Source organism: Alligator mississippiensis, chromosome 16 (assembly GCF_030867095.1).
Source record: "Alligator mississippiensis isolate rAllMis1 chromosome 16, rAllMis1, whole genome shotgun sequence".
Lineage (NCBI taxonomy): Eukaryota > Metazoa > Chordata > Crocodylia > Alligatoridae > Alligator > Alligator mississippiensis.
In genome coordinates, this window is record NC_081839.1 from 13,888,238 (window position 1) to 13,899,398 (window position 11,161).

Sequence of the window (11,161 nt, forward strand, 5' to 3'; positions counted from 1 at the left end):
TGCAGTGATGGCCTCCCACGATGCATTCTGCCTGCCACCATTTGCAACAGCTTCCACTTCTGTTTTGCCTCCAACAGCCTCTTGCCATGAGCGGACAAGCTCCTGACGGCCACCAAGCCCCAGCAGTGGGAGCACCCCATGTCTGGGAGCAGCTTCCCACTCGGGTCACTAGCCAGAGCTTCAGCTGGCCCCATTTATAGAGAAGCTGCTGACTGCAGCCGACCAATCACATAGACTCTATCCATATATGGCCATCAAACTGTCCTATAGCTATCCAAACGTCCATATATGGCCATCAGGTATGGTGACCATTGATTGTTCACATTTGGACAACTCCTCCCCAAATAATACAGGTGAGAAAATGGGGAAAGCCCAGGTGCATCCCACACCCGTCTTTCACCCTTGCAAAATCAGGACTCTGGCTGCAACCAACACTTGTAATCATAAATGTCCTTGTCTTTGGCTTTCTCCTCTTTGGGGTTTCCTGCTGTGCTCCAGACACGTGGGGCACAGCCCCCACTCCTCATTGGCAGCGCGGTTCTGCCACAATCACAGGCCTCCAGGAGCTGGGGCTTGAAAGGAAACACCCACTCCCAGGAGAGTCACGCTAAAATCCCACTTGGCCGTATTCATTTCATCCTCCCCCTCAGCTTGTGGGGACATCCCTTCCCTCCGGGATCGTGCCTGGGCCCACGAGCTCTTCTTTCCCTAAACCCCCTCCTCTCTGGGCACAAACCGACTTGGGACTGAGCACGAAGCTCCAACTCTTTGGTCTCTCTCAAGTCAAGGGGAGAGCTGGCATTGAGCCGTCACTGCCTCCCTCCTCTTCCTGCTCCTATATGTCAGTGGTATGTGAGCTGTTTTACTGAGACTTATACTTGAATGTAGTTATGAGAGTCCTGAGGAAATCAGTCCGTCCGTCAGTCCTTAGTGAGACACCTCACAAGTTTGTCTGTTATGAGATCACCCTGGCAGTTTCCTCACAAAGCCTAGTCTGACATCAGACCCCTAAGTCAAGACACAGGGCCAGTGACTTCATAGACACTTGGGTCTTCGGGCCAGCTGAGTACAACAGAGGAGCTCACTTATGTACGTCACAAAGCATCCCAGCTCAGTAAAGCAACCTCACGCAGCTCTCTGCAGTGACCTCCCTCAAGGCTTTTCCCTCACAACCCCTTTTAGCATTAGTTCTTCCAAGAGACACTTGGCCAACTTCTCAAGTCAGATTTGGGGATCAGGCTGAGCCTGAGAAGAGCACAACATGGCATGTCTAGGGAGACAGGGACAAGCAGAGGGTAGTAGTGTGGATTTGCTAAGGTGGGGTTGGCGGCTGCCACGTTGTGGCAGGGGGACGTCCTGTGCTTCCGGTAAGGACAGACCTCAGCGTGAGATAGGGGTAAAGGGAGAGCTCAGATGCAAGCAAGAGATGAGCGCGTAGGTGAACCACACTTGGTGACAACAGGGAACGTCATTTCGGTCCTTTTGTGACGGGGATCATTCAAGTGGCAGCAGGCTTCTTGCCCGTGAGAAGTCAGCACTGACCATGGCCACAGAAAGCATGTGGATTTGCTGAGATCAGAACGGAGAGGAGCGATGACTGAACAGAAGAGGACATCTCAGGGGATCCACTGACTCCCCCACTTCTCCGATTCAGGAGGCTGAATGCAGTGCTCCTCCAGTGAAAGGAGGGGATCTGATATTTCTCCAGAGCACCAGACCACTGTCTCCACTGCTCCCATGTCCTAGTCCCAGGCATCCACACGGCTTTTGGCCATCTTTGGCCATATAAGAAAACACACATACATGGCCAAACATGGCCATAAAAACCACTCAGGAGTCCCATGCCCATGTAAGGGAAATGCCCACAGTCATAATAGCTGTGTGTTCCCTATATGGGCGCTTGGACTGGATGGGGACCCTTCTGATGGCCATATATGGACAAGCCGAGTCTGGTTGGCCCCCGGTGAGTGATGACGTGGGACCGGGCTGGCCAGCAGCTCCCTTATAAAAGGGCCCAAGCGCTAAGCCCCTCTCTGAAGCCAAGCGCTTCCCGTCAAAGCGAGAAGCTCCTCGACAGTAGTGTTGTCACGAGAGAAACCACATGCGAATGGCTCGGGGGAAACGAGGCAGAAGGACCGGTGCAGAGAGGGGCCGCCACAGCTGCGGAGGGCAGAGCATAGGCTTGGAGAGAAGAAATGACGAAGAAGGATCTGGCTGGAGAAGAGGCCAAGGCAGGCACTCCTAAAGGAGGAGGTGGTGGAAGAGAGGCTGGACCTCTGTGTTTGGGACATAGATGAGGGGGCCTGTGGAGACAACAAAGCTCCTGCTTGGGCAGAAGCTGAATATCCTAACGAGGCACACCCCCGAAAAATGACCTGGAGGATACTGCAGCTATGAGAGTCTATTAGATGGACTGTGTGTGCTGGGGGAGGAGAAGGGGAGGAGACATTGCCTTTACACTCAGGGTCTGTGTGAAATAGGAAAATGCTAGAAAGAAAGAAGCCTCTCCATGCTCAGGGCAGGGAGCCAAACGGCGATACATCCTGCTGAGACAGGGCAATCAGGAACGGACCCAAGAGCTTGGAAAAGTCACTGGCACTAAATCTAACAGCAGAAACCCTCTTCCTGCTACCACGCAGCCACAAGAAGAGTGGCTCAAGACCAAGGCAGCACACCCAGGCTGCGTTTCCCGAGACAAAGTGGTCTTTGGTGGAAACTCAGAGTCTCCTGGACCTCCAAAGAGAAGATCAGATCCTTCTTGCAAATGTGTTCCCTGTCTGATCCTGCCAGCAGCTCCTGGTCCTTTCTGACCGATATCCCCAGAGCCTTTTCGTTTCATTAAATAAAGAGCATTTTCTCAGGATTGTGATCTTCTCCTTATCTTGTGTGATCATTCCTTGTTTTAATAAGAGAAATACAAATCAATAGACGAACTGTTCAGTTCCACTGTTTGGAGCAATTCTTGATAAGAGAGTGTCCTCCCGTGTGTCAGGCACAACTCGTGACATGGGTGCTTGTGCAATCGTGTCTGTCTTGTGGCACGGGGTGGGGGGACTACTGCAGTCCTGGCTGCTAAGCTACTGCCTTACCAGTTACCAATCAATCATGATTCACTCAGGGACCAGCTCAATACACAGGACCTGGCTACTAGTAGCTACTAGATAATTAGTCAGTTAGCAACCATTAACACCTACAAAACCACAGACTAAGGAGAGGGAATAATCAATACAATCAACTGCCCCTAGACTGAGACAGTCAGTCCCACAAGCACCCACGGCATGAGTTTTGCCTGTCCGCAGCTGGGGGTGCAGGGTCCCAGAAGCCCCTGCCCCTACCTCCTCCACAGCTGGCAGACGTTGTGGCCGCAGCAGGGGCTCGCAGGCTTGCAGCTATCGCCCTGCTGCGCCTTCACACACACACTGTCACCCATGGCATGAGTTTGGCTTGTCTGCAGCTCGAGGTGCAGTTCCCCCAAACCCCTGCACCGATCTTCTTGAAACTTGGCAGGCTTTGTGGCCTCCCCAGGGGCCACCACCCCTGCACTTTTCACTGCCCTGTGGTGCAACACATACACATGACAGGAGTTTGCTTTCATGAATTTGGGGTGCAGTTCCCCTCAAACCCCTGCACCTACCTCCTTGAAATGTAGCAGGCTTTATGGTCCTAGCAGAGGCTACTGTCCCTGCACATTACATCCAAATCAGACAAAAAAACAACAGCGTTATAGATATTTCATTGATTCCCCATGATACCCTATGGCCGGATCTCCAAAGCTTTTCCGAAGTGCTTTGGAAAGCCTAACGAACCCAGCGCTTTGATCCGGACATGCTGCTTCGGATGCCGAAGCAGCCAAAGCTTCTCCAGATCTGAAGCATGGTCCGAAGCCTCGCACAGCCCTAAGCCAACCTGTAACACAAGTGTCCCACTTGGAGGCAAGGCCCTACGAGGAGAGCCGGAGAGACCGAATCTCGTCGGCCGGCACCAGAGCAGGCTGAGAGGTGATCTTGTGGCTGCCTATCATTTCATCAGGGAAGCACAGCAGGGACTAGGAGCTGCTCAATTCACTAGGGCACCCCCTCCAGTAACTAGGAACAATGGCCACAAATCGAAGGAGAGCAGGTTTAGGTTGGACATTAGAAAGAGCTTTTTCATGGTGAGGGTTGCCAGAATCTGGAAAGGGCTCCCAAGGGAGGTGATGCTCTCCCCTACCCTGGGGGGCTTCAAGCGGAGACGGGACCAGACTTTATATGTGCAGTGAAATCCTCTGCAAGGCCCTGGGGATCCCTCCACTCCTGTGACACGATTTCGTCTGCTCCAGTGTATTCCAGGCTCAGCCCATACCTGAAAGGTCTTCCCTTGGCAATAAAATCCTCAATAAGGGCCTGGGGGTGGTTTTTAAAAGCCATTTACCATGTTGCACATAAGACAGGATGGTCCCTGCAGGATCCCAGGTACCATCCCTGTCCCAGATGACGTGATGTCCAGGAATCAGAGGGATCTTCAGGCCCCAAGGCTGCAGCAAGAATGATTATAACAACCCTGGCGACTGCCCTGTCCTCAGCACAAAGAGGACTTCCAGCCCCAGCCCCTTTCCCTCAGGGTACCTGGAAAGAGCTCCACATTTAAGGCCTGTGGAGGGGCACGTTTAACTCCATGGCTGTCTCTGGAGCAGCCAGCAGGGCCCTTGTTCATCATAAGAGTCACTTTACTGCATCCAGAAATCTTCTTGTGGCAGATCGAGTGACTTCAGCCACAATCCTGGAACAGGCACCCCCAAAATAGACCGAGTAGCATCCTCCCTTCTCTGTGCTCTCCCACAGTGATGACCACCCAGCTGAGCAGCACATCACCCCCATGCCTGCAGCAATGCCCAGGGGGGGTTTATTTAACAGACAGCAGCTGCACTCTGGGCAGAGAAGAAATCTGTCTGACGCCAATGATATCTACTGGCCTCGGTTGGGTGTAAATGGTGTGTTGACCCCATGGCTCTCAGACCATGGACTGGGGAGGACAAGGAAACATGGGACTGGAAGGGACCTCTTGGTTCTTGGCCATATCCTTGCCAGTGCAGGCAATCCCACTATATGATCCCGTGCTCAAATCCGTCAATCTGTATTTTAAAACTACTTGTTCCCTCCCACCGGGAACCTGCTCCAGAGCCTCCTGCTCTGATGGTTACAATCCTTCTTCTGAGCTTCAGCCTATTTGTATGTGTGACCCCTATTTCCTCACTTCTCCTGGGGCTGGCGTTGTCTTGTCTCTTGTGTGGCTCTTCTCCCTCTCAGCAGTATTTCCAGAGAGCGGTCAGCTCCCTTCTCAGCCTGCCTCTCCCTAGGATGAACAAGCCACTTCATCCCAGAGAGTCTCTGCTGCTCTTGTTCCACTTCTGGCACGTGGGGGCTCCGATCGCACACGGCCGACTTCCTTCCACAAACAGATGTCTCACATCTGCCTGCACTGCTGCCTCTGCTTTTGTGCGCATGCTTTTCAGCTGTACATTCCCAATGCTGGGAACCCAGGCCTATGCTGTGTGTGAAGGGGAGCTATGACATCACTTGCATGTATATGTAGCATGTACACACGGCAGGTATATCTAGCTAGCACATCACTTGCATGTATATGTAGCATGTACATACAGCAGGTACATCGAGCTAGCACATCACTTGCAGGCACATATAGCAATACCTCTTCTCCCCTGGTCCCAGGGTGTCCTGGATCTGGCAATGGGGGTTTTCCAAGAGACTGGAGGCAAATCGGATAGGAGACCGCTCACAGACACCAGCTCTGATCTCTCCCTCAGCTACTGAGGAGGTTGCGTGGAGCCACAGCCCCCAGAAGACCAGGGTGGCAGAGCCATGCTGACAGCCCGCTCTGCCTCTCCCCCCACTCCCTGCATCGGGCAGAGCTGGAGGTCGCTGCATCCCACAATTGCATCCTGGTCCAGAGAGCAAGTCACTGCAGGGAGACCGAGTGACTTCAAACTCTCCAGCTGGGAGGCACAACAGGGCTCATACCTCTGTTCACTTCAGAAACACCCTGGTTTTGAAGGCCTTCAGTGTACACATGTACGGGGAAATGCTTCAAATGTTACATCTGCCTGCACCCACAACGTGATGGCTGGAGAGCACTGTCTATAAGACAAAGCCAGGACAGCAAGAAACTCTTCATGAACGACAGCCAGCATTGACTTTGGCAGCACAGGGCATCTCTGTCTGAACTACCAGTCCCTTCCATTTTACATCACCTGGGGTGGAAGCATGACGGATGAGCAATGATCCTCCTTATACCCAGTAGTCTCACGCTGGGATCTTTTTGTGCTCACTGATGGGTCCCTGAGTTCCAGCTCTTGGCACGCAAGCAGATCTTAAATTTTGCATCAAGGGAACACATGTCTCAGGGAATAAGAGCAAAGAAGGTTTTGGCAAGGTTTGGTCCACGCAGAGATGACTCTTGAATCTGAGTTGTGTCTCTCTGTATCACAAACCCATCTGTGGCTTGTTGATACAAGTATTCCTGATCCTGCTCACTGGCTGCTGCAGCCAGTCCCTCCCACTCTGACTCCTAAATATGCACAAACAATTCAAGAAGTCTGTAAAAGCAGGAAAAGCTCATGTGTCAGTGACATAGGCCATGCAAACACCAGCCAGGTAGCTAGAGACATACTAGATCTGTAGTACATCTTCTGTGGAAGGTGGTGATTCGCAACCAGGTGCACAGACAGGCTCTGAAGCGTGCCCTCAGGGCACCTGGAAAGAGCTGCATATTTAATGGCTATGGAGAGGAAGGTTTAACTCTATTGGTGTCACTGAGGCAACCAGCAGGACCCTTTCCCATCGTCATAGGTGGTGGAAGGCTGGGGCTAACATAGCTTAGCTCTCACAAACGTGGCTCCAGCTGTGCCACCGCCACGTCCCACCACCACAGCACTGAGCCCAGTGGCATTGGCCTTTCACTTGCATGGCTCGCCTCCCTCTCAGATGGCTTTACAGAGAGCAGTCAGCTCCCTTCTCAGCCTGCCTCTCACTAGGATGAACAAGCCAGTACCTTCACTCTTTCTGTTCAGCAAGCTCCGCATTTCCCTGATCAGCCCAGGAAGTCTTGTCTGGACTCGTTCCACTTCTGGCACACGGGGGGCTCCAGTCGCACACGGCTGCCATACTTCCAGAAGTGATGCCTCCTGTCCCCTGGTCCCCTGGTCTCCTAGATCTGGCAATGGGGGTTTCCCAAGACAGTGGAGGCAAAGCAGATAGGAGTCTGCTCACAGACATCAGCTCTATGATCCCCCTCAGCCACTGAGCAGGCTGCACAGAGCCACTGTCCCCAGGACACCAGCGGTGGCAGAGCCACAACGACAGGCCACTCTGCTTCTCCCCCATTCCCTGCATTGGACAGAGCCAGAGGTCGCTCCATCCCATGGCTGCATCCCAGTGCAGACAGCAAGCCGCTGCAGGGCACCTGAGACATTTTAAAGCACAGCAGGGGCTCTGCCTCTGTTCCCAGCAGAAACTCCCCTTTTTTTAGAGTATTTTAGAGTGCAGCTACACAGTGAAATGCTTCAAATATTACATCTACCTTCACCCCTATGTGATGGATAGAGAGCACCATAGATAAAAGCCAGTGCCAGGCCTGCAGGTAAGTCTTCTTTAGTGACAGTCAGCATTGACTTCAGGAGCACTGGACATCTCTGCCCAAACCACCAGTCCCTTCAGCGGTACCTCACCTAGTGTGGAAGCAAGATGGATGAGCAATGACCTTCTTTGTACCCAGTAGTCTCGTGCTGGGATTTTTTTGTACTCACAGATGGGTCCCTGAGTTCCAGCTCTTGGCACACAAGCAGATCTTAACTTTTGCATCAAGGGAACTCATGTCTCAGGGAAGAAGAGTGGAGATGGTTTTGGCAATGTTTGGTCCAAGCGGAGATTACTCTTGAATCTGAGCTGTGTCTCTCTGTAACACAAACCCATCTGTGGCTTGTTGATACAAGTATTTTGGAGCCTCCAGATTTCTGCAGGCAAGTTGGCAGAGGACACATCTCCGTAAGGCCCTGACAGACATCTTGGGAGACACAAAAATAATAAGCAGCTCTGCCCGCACGTAGGGAGTGTAACAGCAGACGAGGACATGATGGGCCCTGGGCGGGGTGAGAAGCTGCATGCCAGGATCCAGATACAGCTCCTTTGTGGACACTCGAAGCTCTGCCTGGAGCCCAGCTCTGATGTGAGCACAGCCGCAGGGAGGGCAGGGGAGGTTTTTGTCACAGTGGCACTGTGAAACCCAAAATTGCCACTAATGCTATCATCTACACCACACCAGTAAGCGGCCTCATCAGCTGCTTGGGCGTCAGTGATGGTTAGATAGCGAATGGCACCGGAGCTGGAGACAGTGAATCGATCTGAGGCTCCATCCCCTTTGCTGTCTGAACCGTAGCATAGAAATCGCGGGGCCTGGTCAGGTCTCTGTTGGTACAACCAACACTGTAACTCCTGTACTGACTGCTCAGCATGCAGGGGAGTTTAAAGGTGTTTCCCAGGGACACAGACTCTGAGGGCGCCTGTGTCAGGGTGGGCTGCGAGAAGGAACCTGGAAGGACGACAGCCATTCATCTATTATCATAATTACACCTCTATTATGCAGCACATTACAATAGGATAAAGGCATGAAACAATGAAAATTAATTAAGCAAAGCAATGCAGACATGTGCAGAAGTGTTTTATGGGTTACCCAAGCAGTATATGAGCAGCACGAGGAGGAGCGGGGCCCAGGCCATGGCAGGAATCCAGACTAGCTCGGCTTCCCCAGCCAAGCGGGTTTGTGGCTGGGACCCTCTTCTCATCTGTCAAATCCCCACCGCTGAGATCAGCCCCTTCGTGCAAATCTGCCCCTGCTCACTGGCTCCTGCTGCCAGTCCTTCCTCCCTCTTACTCCTAAAACTACCACCAATACCTCCATGTTACTGTGAAAATAGGAAAAAACTCTGGTATTATGACAGTGTAGGACACAGAATGCAAGAGCTGGTTAGCCAGATGCATACATTATCCAGAGGCTATCCTCTCCCCAAAGACTACCCATAGAGTAAGATCTACCTGCTTCTTTCCTGCACCTTTGCACTGAATTCAAGCACAGGCTCCCAAAACCTTGGCCAACCACAGCCCATTCTCCATCAGGACAAGCTCTCACAGAGGTGTGTTGCACAGGTGTACAACTCAGGGCACCACTGCGTGTTTTAACTGGTTTTTTCTTGGCTTAGAAACAATTTGCCATTCCAGTGCCATGCAGCACCCCACGCCCACCCATTTTACCTCCCTTTAAACCAACTGTGGGCAGAGAAGTGGTTCAGAGAGGGAGTCAGAACAGAAGCATGTCCGATCTGACATGAAACTTCATGCCTCCCCACAGATCTGTTGCTCTGATGTTATGTCCTCATTAATGGGCTCCAGGGATTTGCTTATAGAAAGCTCTCACTCTGCAGAGAAGGGTACATGCATCTGTGGGGATCTGAATGGAGGCAAGATCCCAGCCCTGCACCGTCCTGTGGAGCATGGGAGGATTTTTCCTCTTTATGTAAGTTGCCTGAAGTCTTTTTTGAGAGAGGCGCCATTTACATCTAATAAATTAATAAATACAACATATTAAACAACTGGCCAAACTCACACCTATTCCTGGTAGGAAAAAATCCCAGAGGCAAAGCTCCAGCATGGACCCCACCATGATCCCAGAAAGGGGATGTGCCCCAGCCCTTCGCAGTGGTGAGAGCAAGGGAGACATGCTGGTGCAAGAAGGAATTTAGGAAATGCCATCTTTGAAGGAAGAGGACTTGAGACGGCTCATTCAAATTGAGCCAACAGGGGTGTTATTTGTTCTGATCTTTGGGATGAACTGGCTTTGGTTTTCCATTTCAGACTTCACGGCCCTGGAGTCTACCAATTCTCTCAGACCTGAGTGCATATGTGATGACACCTGGGCATCTTTATATGTGCCCTGGGATAATGGAGTGGTGGGGGAGGAAGGATTTGAATTAGAGCGGCTCTCAAGAGCCACCCTAAATAAAACACCAGCAATGTCTCATGTATTCAGCATCCTGGCCTTTGAAATGGTAACAGGGGCTCTTTAAGTAAACCTTGTTGAAGGAGTTTTAGTGAAAGGGCTCCCACAACCATTTTGAAATGTGGGGACACTACATACATGCGATGCCAAGGCTGCTGGGCTGCTCTCATTCGAACGCTGCAGCAGGCTCCATTTCAGAAGCCATCGATCCCCTTGCACATAGAGAGAGGCGCCCTGTGGGATCGCAGGCACCATACGTGTCCCAGATGGCTTGATCTCTGGGAACCAGATGGGTACCTGCGCACCACGGGTACAGAGAGAATTACTACTGTTGCATTTAGAAAGCAGGTTTTTAGATCAAGTGCCCCAAGAATTGACACAACACCCGGTTGTTCAATAGCAGAAAGGCTTTAATAACAATACCACAAGCAAACTTATCAAACCAAATGACAGAAAAAGACTCCTTCCCAAAATAAAAGGAGCTACTGCACAAAGTCCTAGTACGTATTTAGCAGCAACAGTGTTCTCTCACCAATGCCGGCGAAGGAAGTTGGTCCAGTTTTGCAGCTTTCCCCATGCAGGATCCGTTGCTGGTTAAGCTGGTTGCGATGTAGCAGTGATCTCTCTCTGCTTCTCCTGGAGTGCACACTTTGATGGCAAATTCTGTTAGTTCTTATATTGTTTCATTGTATAACTTCAAAGCATTTTTTCTTGATAGTTGGCCACTTAGAGTCCAGACAAACAGGGAGAAAAGGGTGTTGATCATCATACCACAACTAGTAATTGCCTGGCTCCTGTTCTTGCATTGTCTAGGGGTAAAACTTGTGCATCTCTGCAGACCCTATAATTGTAGGTCTGAGCGTTTGGATGGGCCTGAGCAGTTGGACAGGATACTTAGAGGTGTCACCAAACCTGTCTTGGGGTATCTGTATATCAGCTGGGCACATTTGCAGTAGCGTGTACAGGCGATGGCTTGTTTTTCAAACTCCACACCTGCACTGAATGGTTCAGACATTTTGAACGCCCTACCCCTTAGGATGTTTGTTGGGAGAAGTGTTTGTCACATACAGGACATGTTTTCTGTATCTTTTACAAGTTTCTGTTGAGATGCGTATTT